This window comes from Panulirus ornatus, chromosome 12, assembly GCF_036320965.1.
Source record: "Panulirus ornatus isolate Po-2019 chromosome 12, ASM3632096v1, whole genome shotgun sequence".
NCBI lineage: Eukaryota > Metazoa > Arthropoda > Malacostraca > Decapoda > Palinuridae > Panulirus > Panulirus ornatus.
This window is the reverse complement of record NC_092235.1, coordinates 36,956,813-36,981,522: the sequence shown is the minus strand read 5'-3', so window position 1 is coordinate 36,981,522 and position 24,710 is coordinate 36,956,813. Positions and strand designations below refer to the sequence as shown.

Here is a 24,710-nt window from a genome sequence, read left to right as displayed (position 1 = left end):
TTCTTTATGAATAGTCATGTGCCTCTTTAAATGACTCCTTCGGGAGAAAGACTTTAGGCACTGTGAACATTCATGAGGCTTCTCTCCTGTATGAACCGTCATATGCTCCACTAAATGACTCTTCTGAGAGAAGGTCTTCTGGCATTGTGAACATTCATGTGGCCTCTCTCCTGTATGAACAGTCATGTGATCCATTAAATGACGCCTCTGGGAAAAGGTCTTCTGGCACTCTGGACATTTATGTGGCCTTTTCCTTGTATGATAAGTCATGTGTTGCACTAAAGCACTACTTTCAGAGAAGGTCTTTAGGCATAATGAACATTCATGTTGTTTCTCTCCTGTGTTAACCTGCTCAAGACTTGCCAGCTCATTATGCTGAGTAAAGCTTTTCTGGGCCTGTGAAAACTTGAGAGGTTTCTCACCTATGTGCATGAGCATGTGCCTTATTAAAGCTGAATTCTCTAGAAATGTTTGTTTGCACAATGAACATGCCACTTGTTTGCCCTCCATTGTACAAATCTGTAAAATAAAAATACTGAAATCCACAACTGCAGCTTTTTGGAACCTCAAAGGTTCGGCAAGACAACAACAGAAGATCAAATGACCCCAGATCGTGTTGTGTGTATGATATACTCAACAAGATCAATAAAACAGGTGCTAGTTTTGACACCCCCTACCTCAGGTCATCCATGGTCAAATGCAGTGAAGCAAAGTATTCATATCTCATACAAAGATGGAGTGTAGAAACTGCCAACCTCATGTCTGACTTCCCCAATCAGATCTTGTGGGGAAAGGTTCTCTTGACCCCTCACCCACAAAGTAAAATGGCTTAATCTTCATCCCAGCAAATAAAGATAGCCACAAGAGTTCCTCCTAATTTGTTTGATGCTCTCTCTATTACAAGTAAACATTCAGCAGTTTTTCTGTGTGCATTTCCCAATCACAGCTTATTTCCTTGCACTGCAACTCTGTTATCTATGCTATTTTTGAACACTATCAATGATATCTGATTTCCATTTGAAAGAAAAATTCAGACATCAATAAGAGTACATTTTCTTCATTCATGAAGATTCCCTCTGAGAAACAAGATCAAGTATTTAAATCTCACACTCTCCAAACATGATGTACCAGATCAAAGTTCAGTATTACTCTGAACAGATTTTTTTAACAGTACAGACTTGAGATAATATGACCATCCCACATAGAGAGATGACTCCTAAAAAATCAAACAAAAAATACATCACAGTACCATGGTTTAAATGCACATAGCATAAGCAGTTTTACTGCACTTAACATTAACTACAGTCCATGTCATAAAGACTGGGGTCAATGACAAAATAATCAAAAAAATGTCATGAAGGGTTTGATTGTACTAAATGAGTTACAGACTGTTCTTAAAAATTGTGGTTACTGATAAACTATTGATAACATAAGATTTTGCTTTTGCTTTAATACTTCCTTTTTTAAGGAAAATGTCACTTAAATGTCATCATCAATACTGTTCCCATTTCCTGTTGTTACTGTTGCCATTCACTCTTACTGTTGTTGATGATTTTAGCTGCTTTGACCATTGTAGCTTTCTTTTTGATGCTGCTTCTTTTTTTGTCACTGACTGTACATAATAATTTCATACTGTTGTTAAGTTATAAATATTGTTCCAATTCCTATATTTTGTTCTTGTAGTAGCCTGTCAAGTCACAAAAGCTTGGAAGCATATTTCACATTTTTCTGGCAACTTGTCATTCAAGAAAGCTTGGAGGTATATATCATATTCTTGTGCTGAACACCAGGACCTGCCAATGAAAAGAAAGTATACATTAGCACTAACTGCTAAAAGTAATGTTAATGAGCCCCTTGACATCAAGAGTTGGCAATCAGCAGAATCTAAGAACTTATCAAGAAATAATAATGATATAACTGATGGGCTGGTGACAAGAGTTTATGTCTTTTAATTATGTTGCTGACATCTGGCAAAGAAAAATCCTATATATTAGATACTATCATACAGTCAATACAAAAAGTTGAGTTTCCTAGTATGAAATACTGATGATGTAAAGAGATAAGATTAAAATGTTAGTTCCTCCTTAAACCCGAAAATTAGTAGTCAGTACGATTTAAAGAACAGACCTTTCAAAAGCCTGTAAAATATGTATCAATCAGACCCTTAACATTTAGATAAAAGAAGTAACAACACATTCTAACAAAATTTAGAAAGCAGATGCTCATCATACACACTCAAATCTCAAAATGTAGGTTTTGAAATAGAAAAACATTATTTTCTCTGTATCTGCGTAAAGAAACAGACGAAAGAATGGCCCAACCTACCCACATACACATGTATATACATACATGTCCACACATGCAAATATACATACCTATACATCTCAATGTATACACGTATATACACACACAGACATATACATATATACACATGTACATAATTCATACTGTCTGCCTTTATCTATTCCCATCGCCACCTCGCCACACATGGAATAACAATCCCTTCCCCACTCAAGTGTGCGAGGTAGCGCTAGGAAAAGACAACAAAAGCCACATTCGTTCACACTCAATCTCTAGCTGTCATGTAATAATGCACCAAAACCACAGCTCCCTTTCCACATGCAGGCCCCACACAACTTTCCATGGTTTACCCCTGACGCTTCACATGCCCTGGTTCAATCCATTGACAGCACGTCGACCCTGGAATACCACATCGTTCCAATTCACTCTATTCCTCGCCCGCCTTTCACCCTCCTGCATGTTCAGGCCCCGATCACCCAAAATCTTTTTCACTCCATCTTTCCACCAACAATTTGGTCTCCCACTTCTCCTCATTCCCTCCACCTCTGACACATATATCCTCTTGGTCAATCTTTCCTCACTCATTCTATCCATGTGACCAAATCATTTCAAAACACCCTCTTCTGCTCTCTCAACCACACTCTTTTTATTTCCACATATCTCTCTTACCCTTACATTATTTACTCGATCAAACCACCTCACACCACATATTGTCCTCAAACATCTCATTTCCAGCACATCCACCCTCCGCACAACTCTATCCACAGCCCATGCCTCACAACCATACAACATTGTTGGAACTACTATTCCTTCAAACATACCCATTTTTGCTTTCCGAGATAATGTTCTCGACTTCCACACATTCTTCAAGGCTCCCAGAATTTTCGCCCCCTCCCCCACCCTATGATTCACTTCCGCTTCCATGGTTCCATCCGCTGCCAGATCCACTCCCAGATATCTAAAACACTTCACTTCCTCCAGTTTTTCTCCATTCAAACTTACCTCCCAATTGACTTGACCCTCAACCCTACTGTACCTAATAGCCTTGCTCTTATTCACATTTACTCTCAACTTTCTTCTTTCACATACTTTACCAAACTCAGTCACCAGCTTCTGCAGTTTCTTACATGAATCAGCCACCAGGGCTGTATCATCAGCGAACAAAAACTGGCTCACTTCCCAAGCTCTCTCATCCAAAACAGACTGCATACTTGCCCCTCTCTCCAAAACTCCTGCATTCACCTCCCTAACAACCCCATCCATAAACAAATTAAACAACTATGGAGACATCACACACTCCTGCCGCAAACCTACATTCACTGAGAACCAATTATCTTCCTCTCTTCCTACACGCACACATGCCTTATATCCTCTATAAAAACTTTTCATTGCTTCTAACAACTTGCCTCCCACACCATATATTCTTAATACCTTCCACAGAGCATCTCTATCAACTCTATCATATGCCTTCTCCAGATCCATAAATGCTACATACAAATCCATTTGCTTTTCTAAGTATTTCTCACATACATTCTTCAAAGCAAACACCTGATCCACACATCCTCTACCACTTCTGAAACCACACTGCTCTTCCCCAATCTGATGCTCTGTACATGCCTTCACCCTCTCAATCAATACCCTCCCTTATAATTTACCAGGAATACTCAGCAAACTTATACCTCTGTAATTTGAGCACTCACTCTTTTCCCCTTTGCCTTTGTACAATGGCAATATGCAAGCATTCCGCCAATCCTCAGGCACCTCACCATGAGTCATACATACATTAAATAACCTTACCAACTAGTCAACAATACAGTCATCCCCTTTTTTAATAAATTCCACAGCAATCCCATCCAAACCCACTGCCTTGCTGGCTTTCATTTTCTGCAAAGCTTTTACTACCTCTTTTCTGTTTACCAAATCATTTTCCCTAACCCTCTCACTTTGCACACCACCTCGACCAAAACACCCTATATCTGCCACTCTATCATCAAACACATTCAACAAACCTTCAAAATACTCATTCCATCTCCTTCTCACATCACCACTACTTGTTATCACCTCCCCATTAGCCCCCTTCAATGAAGTTCCCATTTGCTCCCTTGTCTTACGCACTTTATTTACCTCCTTCCAAAACATCTTTTTATTCTCCCTAAAATTTAATGATACTCTCTCACCCAAACTCTCATTTGCCCTCTTTTTCACCCCTTGCACCTTTCTCTTGACCTCCTGCCTCTTTCTTTTATACATCTCCCACTCATTTGCATTTTTTCCCTGCAAAAATTGTCCAAATGCCTCTCTCTTCTCTTTCACTAACAATCTTACTTCTTCATCCCACAACTCACTACCCTTTCTAATCAACCCACCTCCCACACTTCTCATGCCACAAGCATCTTTTGTGCAAGCCATCACTGCTTCCCTAAATACATCCCATTCCTCCCCCACTCCCCTTACCTCCTTTGTTCTCACCTTTTTCCATTCTGTACTCAGTCTCTCCTGGTACTTCCTCACCAAAAATAGTGACAAGTCAGCCAAAGCCAACTACCAACCTATGGTTGTTTGTTACACTAACTACTCGTCACAAAGCTCCAGCAAAATTTGTGGATGAATTTGCACAGTTAGTGGCAGTAGAAAAGTTAACACCAGAACAAGTGTACAATGCTGACGAATCTGCCTTGTATTGGCATCGTATGCCATGAAAAGCCCTTGCCCAAGGTACTGCATAGTCTCCATCTGGGGGTACTTCTGATGTAATCTGATGTAACAATAAAACCTTGTTTGGCAGTATTAATTATTATTATTTTTTTATTATACTTTGTCGCTGTCTCCCGCGTTTGCGAGGTAGCGCAAGGAAACAGACGAAAGAAATGGCCCAACCCCCCCCCATACACATGTATATACATACGCCCACACACGCAAATATACATACCTACACAGCTATCCATGGTTTACCCCAGACGCTTCACATGCCCTGATTCAATCCACTGACAGCACGTCAACCCCGGTATACCACATCGCTCCAATTCACTCTATTCCTTGCCCTCCTTTCACCCTCCTGCATGTTCAGGCCCCGATCACACAAAATCTTTTTCACTCCATCTTTCCACCTCCAATTTGGTCTCCCTCTTCTCCTTGTTCCCTCCACCTCCGACACATATATCCTCTTGGTCAATCTTTCCTCATTCATCCTCTCCATATGCCCAAACCACTTCAAAACACCCTCTTCTGCTCTCTCAACCACGCTCTTTTTATTTCCACACATCTCTCTTACCCTTACGTTGCTCACTCGATCAAACCACCTCACACCACACATTGTCCTCAAACATCTCATTTCCAGCACATCCATCCTCCTGCGCACAACTCTATCCATAGCCCACGCCTCGCAACCATACAACATTGTTGGAACCACTATTCCTTCAAACATACCCATTTTTGCTTTCCGAGATAATGTTCTCGACTTCCACACATTCTTCAAGGCCCCCAGGATTTTCGCCCCCTCCCCCACCCTATGATCCACCTCCGCTTCCATGGTTCCATCCGCTGCCAGATCCACTCCCAGATATCTAAAACACTTCACTTCCTCCAGTTTTTCTCCATTCAAACTCACCTCCCAATTGACTTGACCCTCAACCCTACTGTACCTAATAACCTTGCTCTTATTCACATTTACTCTTAACTTTCTTCTTCCACACACTTTTCCAAACTCAGTCACCAGCTTCTGCAGTTTCTCACATGAATCAGCCACCAGCGCTGTATCATCAGCGAACAACAACTGACTCACTTCCCAAGCTCTCTCATCCCCAACAGACTTCATACTTGCCCCTCTTTCCAAAACTCTTGCATTTACCTCCCTAACAACCCCATCCATAAACAAATTAAACAACCATGGAGACATCACACACCCCTGCCGCAAACCTACATTCACTGAGAACCAATCACTTTACTCTCTTCCTACACGTACACATGCCTTACATCCTCGATAAAAACTTTTCACTGCTTCTAACAACTTTCCTCCCACACCATATATTCTTAATACCTTCCACAGCATCTCTATCAACTCTATCATATGCCTTCTCCAGATCCATAAATGCTACATACAAATCCATTTGCTTTTGTAAGTATTTCTCACATACATTCTTCAAAGCAAACACCTGATCCACACATCCTCTACCACTTCTGAAACCGCACTGCTCTTCCCCAATCTGATGCTCTGTACATGCCTTCACCCTCTCAATCAATACCCTCCCATATAATTTACCAGGAATACTCAACAAACTTATACCTCTGTAATTTGAGCACTCACTCTTATCCCCTTTGCCTTTGTACAATGGCACTATGCACGCATTCCGCCAATCCTCAGGCACCTCACCATGAGTCATACATACATTAAATAACCTTACCAACCAGTCAACAATACAGTCACCCCCTTTTTTAATAAATTCCACTGCAATACCATCCAAACCTGCTGCCTTGCCGGCTTTCATCTTCCGCAAAGCTTTTACTACCTCTTCTCTGTTTACCAAATCATTTTCCCTAACCCTCTCACTTTGCACACCACCTCGACCAAAACACCCTATATCTGCCACTCTATCATCAAACACATTCAACAAACCTTCAAAATACTCACTCCATCTCCTTCTCACATCACCACTACTTGTTATCACCTCCCCATTTGCGCCCTTCACTGAAGTTCCCATTTGCTCCCTTGTCTTACGCACTTTATTTATCTCCTTCCAGAACATCTTTTTATTCTCCCTAAAATTTAATGATACTCTCTCACCCCAACTCTCATTTGCCCTTTTTTCACCTCTTGCACCTTTCTCTTGACCTCCTGTCTCTTTCTTTTATACATCTCCCACTCAATTGCATTTTTTCCCTGCAAAAATCGTCCAAATGCCTCTCTCTTCTCTTTCACTAATACTCTTACTTCTTCATCCCACCACTCACTACCCTTTCTAATCAACCCACCTCCCACTCTTCTCATGCCACAAGCATCTTTTGCGCAATCCATCACTGATTCCCTAAATACATCCCATTCCTCCCCCACTCCCCTTACTTCCATTGTTCTCACCTTTTTCCATTCTGTACTCAGTCTCTCCTGGTACTTCCTCACACAGGTCTCCTTCTCAAGCTCACTTACTCTCACCACCCTCTTCACCCCAACATTCACTCTTCTTTTCTGAAAACCCATACAAATCTTCACCTTAGCCTCCACAAGATAATGATCAGACATCCCTCCAGTTGCACCTCTCAGCACATTAACATCCAAAAGTCTCTCTTTCGCACGCCTGTCAATTAACACATAATCCAATAACGCTCTCTGGCCATCTCTCCTACTTACATAAGTATACTTATGTATATCTCGCTTTTTAAACCAGGTATTCCCAATCATCAGTCCTTTTTCAGCACATAAATCTACAAGCTCTTCACCATTTCCATTTACAACACTGAACACCCCATGTATACCAATTATTCCCTCAACTGCCACATTACTCACCTTTGCATTCAAATCACCCATCACTATAACCCGGTCTCGTGCATCAAAACCACTAACACACTCATTCAGCTGCTCCCAAAACACTTGTATTATTTCCTGTTTTAAGCTTATTCTGCCTTTGATAACATAGCAATATATTTGTGGAATGAGCTGATAAGACTAGGGGTCAGGCATATATCTACATAAAGGGTTCCCTTAGAGTCAATTTCTGTTTTCTGGTGTTATCTGTAGTCTGGCAATGGCCAGGTCCCAAGGTTGCTGGATTAAAGAGGCTCAACCTGTACTGTTAAAAAAAAAAGAAAAAATTATTCAATCTATCGTATCCTATGAGATTGCCATCAAAGATAAAATGACTGTTGTTTCTAAGCATAACATATAATTACCTCTTCTCCTAGAATCCAAAAGTACAAGGAGAAAACTTTTTGTAAAATACTGTGGAGTTATGCTGCTATAATACTATATGACTAAAAGGTCTAGGCCTTTCAAAGTTCCTGCTTAGGCTTGGTAGATAAGTAATTCTCCTTCTCAAGAAAGATTGATGAAATATATCCTAAACAGAGCCTGTCAGATTAATAGCAAACCCAGAGACAAGGATTCTTGAAAAACACTCTTATAAGAGCCAATGGTGTTACCAGTATTATTCTTGTCATGAGAAGACGCTAAACATAAGGCATCACTCCTAGTCATATTCTTGTCATGAAATGGTTAGAGAAGAATCTAAACATAAGGCTTCAGCCATTCCTTAAGGAATGACTGAAAGGCTTTCCTTACCAACTGATACTGTCTTTGAGCAGAAAGACTAATGTTCTGTGAAAGGTTATCTGCTAAGCATTTTCCAAATCTCAGCAAAAAAGCTGAAGTAATCTAGAACCTGAGATATCACCAAGGAGTATGGCAGGGCTGGAGTCTTTGGCATCAAAGGTGGTTGTCCCAGTTTGTGGTTACCAGCATCAATAATCCAAAAAACCCATAGTTGAGAGCTTTTCCCAGGTGACATACAAGTGGAAAAGATAAATTTGGTTCCATAATTCCAATCCAAGGAAAACATCAGTTACATCTGCCTCAAGGTCTACAACTGGAAAAAATATTGGTAATAATACAGTAAGTATGGTGCCAAAGGGAAAGTCATCCTTAATGATAGGAACCAGAAGTTGAAAAATACCTTTTCTACAGAGATTTGGATAAAGCCATGGAAAGAATCTTTTCCACTAACTCTAAGAAGGCAGGGATACAGAAGAGCCTTTGCTCATCAAGCAGTGGAAACCCACAACACTATCCATCACCAGTAAAATTTTGCACCCTATACTCAGGATACCCTGGGAAATGAAAAACCATGGGACCATCACTTCCTTTTTTCTGAATCATCGTTGGATATCAATAACAGATTTCCTCGCCTCTGTTTAATGGTGTTAAGTGAAATAAAGTAGGCGGTTAAAACTCATTTTAATCATGTTGTCAAAAACGTTGTAGCCAATGAAAATGTCAACTTCATTTTTGTGAAAATTAATAACATCCTTTGTATGAAAATAATGATAGGACTAGTTCACTAGCCCCATGCACAGACACCTGAGACAGACCAAAGATTTCATTATCATCTGACAGAGATGCACAATGCACAAGATTCTGTAACAGTAGGGGATTTTAACATATCAGTATCGAATTGGTTGGGATGAATCCCTTTCCAGAAGCTCCTAAATTTGCTTAGAAGTGCCCTAATCTAATTAATCAATAAACCACTTGTGGCAATATATTAGATCTTAGTTCTAACTACAAAAGAAAAATTTGTTAATAATGTTGAAGTTGGCAAAAACTTTGGTAAAAGTAATCACCAACAAATTACTTATATGGTCACTTTCAACACTTTTGTAATAATGGTCAACATGACAGTCATGAAGAAATCCCCAATTCCAAATTTGAAAATAACAATGATTTATGCAATGCTCCTGAGAGGCAAATCTGGGATGATATGGTCAATGAAAACAAAATGAACGTAGCTTAGAAAAACTTCAGTAAAACTTTCAAAGCAATAGAGGGAACATGTGCCAATGTGTAGTAGACAGTCTATTTCTAAAGCACGGCTAAGGCGTTGGAATAGTCGTCTAAGAAAAGAGCTACACATTGGACCTTTCTAATCCGGTGTCCTGTGGTCCAGCAACTCCCATTGTCTGGCGCATCTTAAATCTGCCCCATCACTTTATCGATCTGCCACCAGGGTGGCACTATTAGCGGTGCCAAGGCTAGGCACACATTGAGACACAGGCAATACAGTACAGAACAGGGTAGAAATCTGTAAATAGTTAAATCAAACGAGAGCACGCGTACTGAGATGCAAGGCAGCACAGCACATGTGAAGGTCTGCGTTGCCCTGTGCCGCACAGTGGTTGAAATACAAATTTCTACTTCACTCGTGCCACATGCCAGTCCATTCAATGACTACATCCTTCTGAATTAATGTCACACTCTGTCATACACTTCACATCATCAAACTATTGTCTGCATCAGACAATTTGGATGTTAGGGCAAATTCTCCAAGCGTACTTCATCTCTTCATGTACTCACTTCTCCATACCACTTTTTTTCCTTTGCTGATGTCATACAGTAGCAATAAATGCTGCCTTGATGATAACAATAAAACAAAAATAGTAACAAGAGTCAACCAAAGCCAACTACCAACCTATAGTTGTTCGTTACATTAACTACTCATCACAAAGCTGCGACAAAGTTTGTGGATGAATCTGCACAATAAGTGGCAGTGGAAAACTTAGCCCTAGAAAAAGTGTATAATGCTGATGAATCTGCCCTATTTTGGCATCGTATGCCACGAAAAACACTTGCCCAATATACATTGCGGAGTCTCCATCTGAGTGTACATCTGATGTAATCTGGAGTAACAATGAAAACCTTGTTTGGAAGCATTAGGTGTATTATTTCCTGTTTTAAGCTTTGTTCTACCTTTGATAACACAGCAATATTTACATGGAATGAGCAGGCAAGACCAGGGGTCAGTTATATATTTACATAGGGGTTTCCCTTAGGGGTCAATTTCTGTTTTCCAGTATTTTCTGTGGTCCGGTAATGGCCAGGTCCCAATGTTATTAGATTATAAAGGTTTAACCAGTAATAAGAAACTCAAGAGACCAATGAACAGCATGGTGTATAAAGATATGTAAATTTGTATAGAAAAAGTAAGACTTATATATCAAAGTAAACATCATTATAAGGTTTACTTTGCTGAAAGCAGCAAAAGAAGCCCTATGGAGTTTTAAAGTTATGCTTGAAGTAAGAGAGTCATTACCCAGTCAACTGGTTCATTAATTACAGAAAATGGTGACTTGGTTCAAGACAATGAAGCCAATGAAAAATCTTAAGTGACATTTTTGCATCTGTATATATGACTGAAGACATTTTACTGACATGAGAGAAGAACAACCAGCAACAAACTGACATAAAAGTAGAAGACACAATGAAATGTTATTATTCCGGCTTTCTATGATTCAGAAATTCCCATGGCTCTGTAAAAAATATACTCTGACTTAGTTCAGCAAAATCGCTATGGTTTGGAAAATAACCACTCTGCTGCTAAGCCAGGTGGTATAGTAATTTGGGTACTCCACATGTGGCCACTGTAATTTGTGACTCATACCTGTATACATGTTCACATACATATACACTTTTGAATTATTTTTTGTATTTTTGTCATTTACTATAAAAATCTTACAAAACAACAGACAAAACTATTAAGTCTTAGAAACTAAACAAAAATAGGAATTTTTTTCATTATTATACTTTGACGCTGTCTCCCGCGCTAGTGAGGTAGCGCAAGGAAACAGACGAAAGAATGGCCCAACCCACCCAAATACACATGTATATGCATAAGCGCCCACACACACACATATACATACCTATATATTTCAATGTATACATACATATACATACACTGACACATACATATATACACATGTACATATTCATACATGCTGCCTTCATCCATTTCCACCACCCAGCCACACATGAAATGACACCCCCCCCTTCCCCTATGTGCATGTGAGGTAGCGCTAGGGAAAGACAACAAAGGCCACATTCGTTCACACTCGGTCTCTAGCTGTCATGTGTAATGCATCAAAACCACAGCTCCCTTTCCACATCCAGGCCCCACAAAACTTTCCATGGTTTACCCCATTCTATTCCTTGCACGCCTTTCACCCTCCTGCATGTTCAGGCCCCGATCGCTCAAAATCTTTTTCACTCCATTCTTCCACCTCTCACTTCTCCTCGTTCCCTCCACCTCTGACACATATGTCCTCTTTGTCAAACTTTCCTCACTCATTCTCTCCATGAGACCAAACCATTTCAATACACCAATATTACTTTATAATCGAAGAAGATATAGCTTCCTCATGAGTTCAACCATGGTTGCCTCTTGCAACAGTATGGGCATTTGCCTTGCATAGTCACTTGTTTTTGTATATTCATGTATACTCATGCTCATATAACACTTATGATTCATGTAATGTATTGCAAAGTGTAACAGAATAACATATAAAGTAACCATAAATACAAAGAAACAAAAGTAGAAAAAATTATTGTACAATTGAAGAAAAGATTGCTTCACAACAAGATTAGCCACAGTCACCCAGTGTAACAGTAAGTTCACTTATTTTACTATAAGTTTACAGTTCTTGTATTCTACTGCTAAATGAAATACAAGAATGCATAAAACAATTATTAAGACAAAGAGACAAGAATAAACAGAATTGTACTGTGTAATTGAAGAAGACATTCTTCCTTATTTTTGTAGGTAAATCTTTGTACACTTACTATTATATTTCACGCAATTCATCATAAGATGTAATGAAATTCAGCAAATAAAAAGAATGTTATTGAACAATCAACTGTATTCTGTATCATTTGAGCGAGCCACTGAGCCTCTTTCAGACTCACCATACTCATGGGGTCAGCGCCCTTGTTCATTTGCACTCATTGATTTTGCTTGTCACCTTACCTATTCAGAGGGGTTATAACAATTCAAACCCTAACTATGAAGTTCAAGAAGAGGTCACAACCTCATAAAGAGTTCAGTCATGCCAAACATAAACATGTTACACTTACTGTCCTCAAGAAAGTAACAGTTGTGCAGAAACCTGAGAAAGGGACATCAGTAAAAAACAATGCATCCAACATCTATGACTTCTGGGGAACCTGGAGAAAATATTAAAATTCCAAAGTGAAAGTGACTCCAATTGAGGCACACATTCATCCAACTATTAATTCAATGCACTAAATCAGTGTCTCAATGGAAAAGCAATATTGTGCTATACTTTGAGGGGGAAAGTATCCTACACTCACCTTACGCAGATACTCCTCACTGCTTTAGTACCACTGACTATGAAGCCAACATTTCTGTATTTGCCATCTGGCTAATCATATACTTCACCCAGCAACATTATTAATGTATCTATAGATAACTGTTATTTTTCCTACACCTCATAGCTACATAACTCTCAACCTTCTCATGTCTTTTTCCCAATAACTATTATTTGGCACTTTTTGAGAGAAAGTTTTTCACTTTCTCCAAAATTCATACATACTTTTCCTCATCTCTTCTTTTCCCTTTCACTAACCACTTTATATCTTAATCAAGGTCTGACCTTGATGTGGACTTTTGTCCATGACTGGAGCTTCCAACATAAGAAAAATAAAATTGCATGAAGAATATAATGGTTTGAAAAGCACTTTGTTTTATCAGAGTATTGTACTTCTTTATATCTTAGTCCTACAGACATTAACTCCATCCCTTACACATTTTTTCACTGAAGAATTCTGAGACGTATCTTTTCATTTTCATCTTTAAAAGAAACACAAAGATCTCTTCTTTCTTTCTTTCATACTATTCGCCATTTCCCACGTTAGCGAGGTAGCATTAAGAAAAGAGGACTGGACCTCTGAGGGAATATCCTTACCTGGCCCCCTTATCTGTTTCTTCTTTTGGAAAATTAAAAAAAAAGAGAGGGGAGGATTTCCAGCCCCCCCACTCCCTTCCCTTTTAGTCGCCTTCTACAACATGCAGGGAATACATGGAAAGTATTCTTTCTCCCCTATCCCCAGGGATAAAACACAAAGATAAATCAACAAAATATCTTATTACAAATGTAGCCACTTTCTAAAATACAGTACTGTTTTCCTTAATGTTTAAACAAACACTTAGATAGGACATCCTCGGCTTAATATGGGAAGGTGTTAGATAATTAAATGTCTTCAACTAATCTCTTCACAATGGATTATCATATTAGTAGAAGAGTGCTGTGAAGTAGATAACTAAATTTCATAAACAAAATTAGCTTGCATTCCTAGACTTTACTGCTTGCTAAACCTTCAGCATCCTTGGAAACGTTCTCTATCTATACCCCAGAAAAATCATTAGTTGGGCAACTGCTTGGTCCCAATCATTCCAAACTAAATTCATCTCTGTACTACAAGCAATAAACAAAATATAAATAAATAAAATAACAGGTCCTGATCAGTTTTATCCAAGGACATTGAAAGAGATGATAAGTGAGATGGTTAAGCCCTTGACTGCTCTTTTCAGTTTGTCACTGTTTTTAGGAAAAGTTATACATGAATGGAAGTTTGCCAATTTGAAAGGGTAGTGATTGGTGGGATGAAGAAGTAAAATTGTTAGTGAAAGAGAAGAGAGAGGCATTTGGACGATTTCTGCATGGAAACAGTGCAGATGACATGGAGATGTATAAAAGAAAGAGGCAGGAGGTCAAGAGAAAGATGCGAAAGGTGAAAAAGAGGGCAAATTTTAGGAAGAATAAGAAAATGTTTTAAAAGGAGGTAAATAAAGTGCATAAGACAAGAGAACAAATGGGAACATCATTGAAGGGGATTAATGGGGAGGTAATACCAAGTAGTGGTGATGTGAGAAGGAGATGGAGTGGGTATTTTGAAGGCTTGTTGAATGTGTTTGATGATAGAGTAGGAGATATAGGATATTTTGGTTGGGGTGGTGTACAAAGTGAGAGGTGTTAGGGAGAATGGTTTGGTAAATAGAGAAGAGGTAGTGAAAGATTTGCGGAGGATGAAGGCCGGCAACACTGTGGCACTATGCAGAATGTATGCATAGCGCCATTGTACAAAGGCAAAGGGGATAAAGGTGAGTGTTCAAATTACAGAGGTATAAGTTTGTTGAGTATTCCTGGGAAATTATATGAGAGGGTATTGATTGAGAGGGTCAAGGCATATACAGAGCATCAGATTGGGGAAGAGCAATGTGGTTTCAGAAGTGGTAAAGCATGAGTGAATTAGGTGTTTGCTTTGAAGAATGTATGTGAGAAATACTTAGAAAAACAAATGGATATGTATGTAGCATTTATGGATCTGGAGAAGGCATATGATAAGAGTTGATAGAGATGCTCTGTGGAAGGTATTAAGAGTATATGGTGTGAGAGGTAAGTTGCTAGAAGCAGTGAAAAGTTTTTATCGAGGAAGTAAGGCATGTGTACAAGTAGGAGAGGAAAAAGATTGGTTCCCAGAGAATGTCGGTTTGCGGCAGGGGAGCAAAATGTCTCCAAGGTAGTTTAATTTGTTTATGGAAGGGGCTGTTAGGGAGGTGAATGCAAGAGTCTTAGAGAGATGGGCAAATAAGCAGTCTGTTGGGGATGAGAGGGCTTAGGAAGTGAGTCAGTTGTTGTTCCCTGATAATATAGCGCTGGTGGCTGATTCGGGTGTGAAAACTGCAGAAGTTTCTGACTGAGTTTGGTAAAGCGTTTGAAAGAAGAAAGCTGAGAGTAAACGTGAATAAGAGCAAGGTTATTACGTTCAGTAGGATTGTGGGACAAGTCAATTGGGAGGCAAGTTTAAATGGAGAAAAATTGGAGGAAGTGAAGTGTTTTAGATGTCTGGGAGTGGATTTGGCAGTGGATGGAACCATGGAAGCAGAAGTGAGTCACAGGGTGGGGGAGTGGGCAAAGGTTCTGGGAGTGTTGAAGAATGTGTGGAAGGTGAGAACGTTATCTCAGTGAGCAAAAATGGGTATGTTTGAAGGAACAGTGGTTCCAATAATGTTATAAGGGGACAAAGGTTCTGGGAGCGTTGAAGAATAAGTGGAAGGCAAGAACATTATCTGAGAGAGCAAAAATGGGTAAGTTTGAAGGAACAGTGGTTCCAACAATGTTATATGGTTGTGAGGCGTGGGCGATAGATAGGATTGTGCGGAGGAGGGCGGAGGTGTTGAAAATGAGATGTTTGAGGACAATATGTGGTGTGAGTTGGTTTGATCGAGTAAGTAATGAAAGGGTAAGAGAGATGTGTGGTAATAAAAAGTGTGGCTGACAGAGCAGAAGGGGGTGTATTGAAATGGTTTAGTCACATGGAGAAAATGAGTGAGGAAAGATTGACAAAGAGGATATATGAGTCAGAGGTGGAGGGAAGGAGAAGTGGGAGACCAAAGTGGAGGTGGAAGGATGGAGTGAAAAAGATTTTGAATGATTGGGGCCTGATCATACAGGAGGGTGAAAGTCGTGCAAGGAATAGAGTGAATTGGAACGATGTGGTATACCGGGGTTGCCATACTGTCAACGGATTGAATCAGGGCATGTGAAGCATCTGAGGTAAACCATGGAAAGTTTTGTGGGGCCTAGATGTGGAAAAAGAGCTGTGGTTTGGGTGCATTACACATGACAGCTAGAGATTAAATGTGAATGAATGTGATCTTTGTTGTTTTTTCCTATCGCTACCTCACGTGCACGCAGGGGGGAGGGGGGTGCCATATCATGTGTGGCAGGGCAGCGACAGGAATGGGTGAAGGCAGCAAGTATGAATATGTACATGTGTATATATGTATGTCTGTGTATATGTATGTATACGTTGAAATGTATAGGTATATATATGTGCGTGTGTGGGCGTGTATGTATTTACATGTGTGTGTGGGTGGGTTGTGCCATTCTTTCGTCTGTTTCCTTGTGCTACCGTGCTAACATGGGAGACAGCAACAAAGTATAATAAATATAAATAGATATATATATAAAGTTTGCCAATGTAGCACTAATGTTCAAAAAAGGTAAATACTCACAGCCTGGAAATTATCATCCAAATAATGCCAGTTGTTGGAAAACTTATGGAAACTGCCATTCAAGACATAATTGTAAAGACATTGGAGAGACCAGTCATGGCCTTAACTGAAATATAAAGAGGTTAATGAAATGGAAAAAAAGAGACAGGGGAAAATATTTGTGAGTTTTGGAGGAAGAGAAAAACTTGTCTTTTAAAATGCATCAGGTCTTTTTTTTTGGTTAAGACATGAGAAGGTAGACACTTGCAATGCTTCGAGGTAACAGGAAAGAAACAGTTATCAAAATGGCCCATCCTTGAGCTGCCGATAGCCACATAGTAATCATATGGAGCAGCAGCTTGCAAAGTAGTACAAGGTCTAGCGAGCGGTGGTGGCACATAAGTAGCCAGCTCTTGGAAGCAAATACCAGAATAATACTTATAAAAGAGGGCTTATAAGAGAATCAATGTTGCAGTCTAGGGCAAGAGGGTCAAGTTTGAAGTTAGCCTGAGAGAGTTTATGAGTCAGACCACTTACGAATGAACTCTGTTGAGTAAGGATCCAGAGCTAGAACCACCCCAGACGTGAGAGCATTACTCCGTGCAAGGATGGATCAGTCCCATGGACTTACGGAGCCAGTAAAGGAGACAGGAAAGTTGTGAGGAAGTTTTAAGAGAGAGACAGATGGAAACTGGGTCTTGAAGGCATTAAACTTAACCAGATTTCAACCATACTGAGACATCCTGTCAAAGTATGAGTTTACTGAAGAAGTTGTGTTGAGATGATATGCAGATTGAGTGAGAGATAAGGAGCAGAATTGATCAATGTGAAGGAATGTGGTATTGAGCTGTCAGCATATGAGTGCATTTGGTTATTTGGAAGAAAGGAAATCGTTCATAAAAAAGAGAAAAAGCGCACGAGACAGGACAGAACCCTGAAGGACAATACTGTTGATAGAGAAGGTGGGGAAGCTGATCCATCAATAACCACGGAGACAGATCAGCTAGAGAGGAAGCTAGATATGAGGGAGCAAAGTGTGGGAGGAAAGCCAAAAGAGAAGAGCTTAGAGATGAAAACCCCAATGCCACAACCTATCAAATGCTTTGGATATATCAAACACATCTATAAAGGATTCCCCCAAATCGTTAAAGGATAATTACCAGACATTCTTCAGATAGGAAAGAATATCACCAGTGGAGCTTGCCTAACAGAAACCATAAAGGTCATCAGAGAGAAGACTGACACTCAAGATGTCTGAGGATATAGGAGTTGAGGAGGGATTCACAGACTCTGGAAATAGATGTCAAAGCATGAGATGATAGTCTGAAAGGTTAGAAAGGTCACCCTTTTTAGGGATGGGATGCACCACAGCATGCTTCCAAGAAGAAGGAAAAGTTCTAATTTCTAAACAGAGATGAAATAGATGAACAAGCATTGGTGCAAGTTCAGAGGCACATTCTTTCAGTGTACAGGGATGGATGCCATCAGGACAATATGCCTTACTTGAGATCACAAGGAGGAATAGGTTTAGTAAGAGGAGCATCAGGGGGAGTGAAAGAATGTTAGAGTCATGGAGGGTAGAGTTAAAGGAGAAATGGGAACCAAAGAAAGTTGCTTTGTCTACAGGAGACACTTCTAGTTCCATCAGAATGTAAAAGCGAAGGAAAAGTAGAGCAACAGAAGTTAATAGTGATGCCCTTAACTAAAGACCAAAAAGACTTATCAGTGGATAAAGAGGAGAGGTTATTGCACTTCCTTTGAAAAGAGGAACACTTTGCCACACAGATAACTTACCTGCAATGATACTGTGCAGTGAAAAATGCTGAATGGGAGCTGGAGGAAAGGGAGTTTCTTCCAAGCCCAACATGCTTTATCTCTTGCTTGAATGGCCTCAGGACAGGAACAGTTGAACAATGGATTGGAAGACGAGGTTGTTTTAAGGAAGAGGGGATAAATGCTTCCATTCCCACAACAATAACCTCTGCTATGTGGTTGGCAGAGACAGATGCATCACCCATAAAAGACGATAATTTACCCAAGAAAAGTTATAAAGAATATTCTCAAGTTATTGCAGCTTTGCTTAAGTGACAATATTTATGTTTAGAAGGGCTGCTGGAGAGATAGGTGCCATTAAAAAAGGTACATTTATGAGTGTAGTCTGATGAACCAATTGGGGATATATTGTGCAGTTACAACATGAAGGATCAGAGATGAAACACAGATCCAGGATAATAGGAGAGTGGTCATAGCAGTCAGGAATAGGGGTGGGATGGGAGTTAATTGGTCTATATCATTCAGACTGAAAACACTGTGGGCTTCAATCCCCCATCACCTGTATGGGAGGAATTCAACCATTCACTATGGAAAGTGTTGAAATCCCCTAAGTAGAGGATCTCGTACTACAAATGAAAGGATGCCACGGTCTTATGGCAGGAGTTTAAATGGTCAAAGAAAGACATAAAATTTGGGGAGTTATGAGAGAAGTAGGTAAAACAAAGGAAAAAAGTGGTGGATGAGAGGCAAACCTCAAGCCGGATAACATTAACGTTTGGGGACTCAATGTGCTCGAGATGTACAACAGGTGTGTGGATGTTGGGATAAGCACAGAACTGTGAGCACATATTTTAAATGGATATAAAAAAGGGGCTCAAGAGAACATCATTAGGCAACTGTATCTCAGAGAGAACTAAAACATTGGGAGAGGTACTAGACAGATGGTGTTCAGCTGAAGAGAGGTTACTAGAGAGACCACGAATGTTGTTCTTTTTTCTTTTTTTATCTATTATACTTTGACACTGTCTCCTGCATTAGTGAGGTAGCACAAGGAAACAGACAAAAGAATGGCCCAACCCACCCACATACACATGTATATACACACACACACACATAAATATACACTTATATATTTCAACATATACATACATATACATACAAAGACATACATATATATACACATGTACATATTCATACATGCTGCCTTCATCCATTCCCACAGCCACCCCGCCACAAATGAAATGAAAACCCCCTCCCCCGCGTGCGCGCAAGGTAGTCCTACGAAAAGACAACAAAGGCCACATTCGTTCACACTCAGTCTCTAGCTGTCATGTGTAATGCACCAAAACAACAGCTCCCTTTCCACATCCAGGGCCCACAAAACTTTTCATGGTTTACCCCAGATGCTTCACATGCCATGGTTCAATCCATTGACAGCATGTCGACCCCGGTATACCACACTGTTCCAATTAACTCTATTCCTTGCACGCCTTTCACCCTCATGTACGTTCAGGCCCCAATTGCTCAAAATCTTTTTCATTCTATCTTTCCATCTCCAATTTGGTCTCCCACTTCTTGTTCCCTCCACCTCTGACACATATATCCTCTTTGTCAATCTTTCCTCACTCATTCTCTCCACATGACCAAACCATTTCAATACACCCTCTTCTGCTCTCTTAACCACACTCTTTTTATTCCCATACATCTCTCTTATCCTTTCATTATTTACTCCATCAAACCAACTCACACCACGTACTGTCCTCAAACATCTCATTTCCAACACATCCACCCTCCTCTGCACAACCCTATCTTTCGCCCATGCCTCACAACCATATAACATAGTTGGAACCACTATTCCTTCAAACATACCCATTTTTGCTGAGATAACATTCTCACCTTCCCCACATTCTTCAACGCTCCTAGAACCTTTGCCTCCTTATAACATTGTTGGAACCTTTCCTTCAAACATACCCATTTTTGCTCTCTGATATAGCGTTCTCACCTTCCACATATTCCTCAACGCTCCCAGAACCTTTGCCCCCCTCCCCCACCCTGTGACTCACTTCTGTTTCCATGGTTCCATCCACTGCCAAATTCACTCCCAGATATCTAAAACACTTCACTTCCTCCAGCTTTTCTCCATTCAAACTTACCTCCCAATTGACTTGGCCCATAATCATACTAATCCTAATAACCTTGCTCTTATTCACATTTACTCTCAGCATTCTTCTATGACACACTTTACCAAAATCAGTCACCAGCCATTCTTCTATGACACACTTTACCAAAATCAGTCACCAGCTTCTGCAGTTTCTCACACGAATCAGCCACCAGCACTGTATCATCAGCAAACAACAACTGACTCACTTCCCAAGCCCTCTCATCCACAACAGACGACATACTTGCCCCTCTTTCCAAAACTCTTGCATTCACCTCCCTAACAACCCCATCCATAAACAAATTAAACAACCATGGGGACATCACACACCCCTGCCGCAAACCTACATTCACTGAGAACCAATCACTTTCCTCTCCTCCTACTCGTACACATGCCTTACATCCTTGGTAAAAACTTTTCACTGCTTCTAATAACTTACTTCCCACACCATATACTCTTAATACCTTCCACAGACCATCTCCATCAACTTTATCATATGCCTTCTCCAGATCCATAAATGCTACATACAAATCCATTTGCTTTTCTAAGTATTTCTCACATACATTCTTCAAAGCAAACACCTGATCCACACATCCTCTACCACTTCTGAAACCACAATGCTCCTCCCCAATCTGATGCTCTGTACATGCCTTGACCCTCTCAATCAATACCCTTCCATATAATTTCCCAGGAATACTAAACAAACTTATACCTCTGTAATTTGAACACTCACCTTTATCCCCTTTGCCTTTGTATAATGGCACTATGCATGCATTCCGCCAATCCTCAGGCACCTCACCATGAGACATGCATACAATGAATATCCTCACCAACCAGTCAACAACAATCACCCCCTTTTTTATAAATTCCACTGCAATACCATCCAAACCCGCTGCCTTGCCGGCTTTCATCTTCCGCAAAGCTTTCACTACCTCATCTCTGTTTACCGAATCATTCTCCCTGACCCTCTCACTTCGCACACCACCTCCATCAAAACACCCTATATCTGCCACTCTATCATCAAACACATTCAACAAACCTTCAAAATACTCACTTCATCTCCTCACTTCACTACTACTTGTTATTAACTCCCCATTCGCCCCCTTCATTGATGTCTTACGCACTTTATTTACCGCCTTCCAAACCATCCTTTATTCTCCCTAAAATTTAATGATACTCTCTCACCCCAACTCTCATTTGCCCTCTTTTTCACCTCTTGTCCCTTTCTCTTGACCTCTTGCCTCTTTCTTTTATACATCTCCCAGTCGTTTGCACTATTTCCCTGCAAAAATCGTCCAAAAGCCTCTCTCTTCTCTTTCACTAACAATTTTACTTCTTCATCCCACCACTCACTACCCTTTCTAATCTGCCCACCTCCCACACTTCTCATGCCACAGGCATCTTTTGCGCAAGCCATCATTGCTTCCCTAAATACATCCCATTCCTCCCCCACTCCCCTTACCTCCTTTGTTCTCACCTTTTTCCATTCTGTACTCAGTCTCTCCTGGTACTTCCTCACACAAGTCTCCTTCCCAAGCTCACTTACTCTCACCACTCTCTTCACCCCAACATTCTCTCTTCTTTTCTGAAAACCTCTACAAATCTTCACCTTCGCCTCCACAAGATAATGATCAGACATCCCTCCAGTTGCACCTCTCAGCACATTAACATCCAAAAGTCTTTCTATAAAAGTCTCTCTATAATAATCATAGTATATAACACTACAGCTACATGGTCTTTCAGCATCTCTCAAGAGGATTTTATTCTTGTGCACAAACGCATTGTGGTTTGGAGAACCACTATTTAATAAACGATTTTCAGCATGTTTGACAAAATCACTGATCTCTGGCAAATTTGCTTGATTTCTTTTATGGTATAATCAACATATATTATGAAAGTAAAGCAGTTGATATCACCAATATAAATTTTCAAAAAGTATTCAGTAAGGTTCCACATGGAAGGTTACTAAGAAAAATCAAGTAACATGTTATTAATGGGGTTGTCCTTCGGTGGATAGGAAATCAATTGACTGGTTATAAAAAAAAAAGAGATGTGATTAATGGTCAACATAACAAGTGGTGAGCCACAAGAATCACAGAGATGTGATTAATGGTCAAGCCTCAGTATGGTTAACATAACAAGTGGTGTGCCACAAGAACCAGTCTTAGGATTGATTACCTTTCTCATATATTACATCAATGACACTGATAATAGGCTGCATCGTGAGGTATCAAAATTTGCAGATGACTCTAAGATGAGCAATAAATCTACAAATGAACTTGAATACAGAGAAACTGATGAACCCATGGGTGGCAAATAAATTCTAACATCAATAGGTACAAAGTTTTACAAAACCATGGTAAAAAACAAAAGGGTAAGTTACAATATGAATTTTCTTGAACTGCAAATCATAACTGAGAAAAAGGCTTTTGTGCAATAATCTCTGGTGACCTACAACCAAGCAAGAAGTGCAGAGAAGTGAAAAGAGCAAGGAAGATTCTTGGATTCAAAGGTAGAGCTTACAAATTCAAGTCTAGGGATATCATACTTACTTTTTACAATTCCTTGATGTGTCCCCTTTTGAATACTGAGTTCAATTTTGTTCATCCAACTTGAAAAAGACAGAAACTAGAAATACAGTATGAAGTACCAAGGTGATTCCCAGACCTTAAAAACAAATTTTGTGAAAGCCGACTAAATGACTAGAATCTATTAAGCTTAGAAAAGGTTAACAGGTGATCTACCACAAGTATTCAATTATGAGAGGCTTTGATAATCTTAACCTAACAATCTACTTAAGGCCTGATTTGCCTGATTTCATTAATAATAATGAATACAAAATCAGGGGCAAATATTTTAACTCAATGAGGTGAAGTACTTTTCAAAAGAATCATTCACATATGGAATGAATCATCAGAGTGGTTGAAAGCATTACTAAAGATATTTCATTTGCATCTTCTTATTCAAATTAACAATTGTAGGTTTTTCTCTTTAAATGTATGCCTTCCAACTTTTACCACACTAATCTGCTGCAGTCTGTTGTGGATGAGAGAACTTGGGAAGTGAGACAGTTGTTGATTGCTGATGATATAGCACTGGTGGCTGATTTGGGTGAGAAACTGCAGAAGCTGGTGACTGAGTTTGGTAAAGTGTGTGAAAGAAGAAAGCTGAGAGTAAATGTGAATAAGAGCAAGGTTATTAGGCAGAGGGACAAGTCAATTGGAAGGTAGGCTTGAATGGAGAAAAACTGGAGGAAGTGAAGTGTTTTAGATATCTGGCAGTGGATTTGGCAGCGGATGAATCCATGGAAGTGGAAGCAAATCATAGGGTGGGGGAGGGAGCAAAACTTCTGGAAGCATTGAAAAATGTGTGGAAGTCTAGAACGTTATCTTGGAAAGCAAAAATGTGTATGTTTGAAGGAATACTGGTTCCAACAATGTTATATAGTTGCAAGGCGTGGGCTATAGATAGAGTTCTGCAGAGGAGGGTGGATGTGCTGGAAATGAGATGTTTGAGGACAATATGTGGTGTGAGGTGGTTTGATTGAGTAAGTAATGAAAGGGTTAGAGAGATGTGTGGTAAAAAAAAGAGTGTGGTTCATAGAGCAGAAGAGGATATTTTGAAATGGCTTGGTCACATGGAGAGGATGAGCGAGGAAAGATTGACAGAGGATATATGTGTCAGAGGTGAAGGGAATGAGGAGGAGTGGGAGACCAAATTGAAGGTGGAAAAATGAAGTGAAAAAGATTTTGAGTGATCGGGGCCTGAAAATGCAGGAGGGTAAAAGGCGTGCAAGGAATAGAGTGAACTGGAATGATGTGGTATACCGGGGTCAACATGCTGTCAATGGATTGAACCACGGTATATGAAGCGTCTGGGGTAAACCATGGAAAGTTCTCTGGGGCCTGGATGTGAAAAGGGAGCTGTGG

The 24,710-nt window shown here is 40.0% G+C and overlaps 1 long non-coding RNA gene across 1 annotated transcript; it reads right to left on the bottom strand.

Annotated features, from left to right (window-relative positions):
* Positions 1-524: 524 nt before the first annotated feature.
* On the bottom strand, positions 525-24,009 carry LOC139752018 (uncharacterized). Its single transcript, XR_011713466.1, has 2 exons — positions 23,334-24,009; positions 525-1,793 (listed from the first exon to the last, which is right to left on the bottom strand). It is a non-coding gene; the product is annotated as an uncharacterized lncRNA (long non-coding RNA).
* Positions 24,010-24,710: the final 701 nt, after the last annotated feature.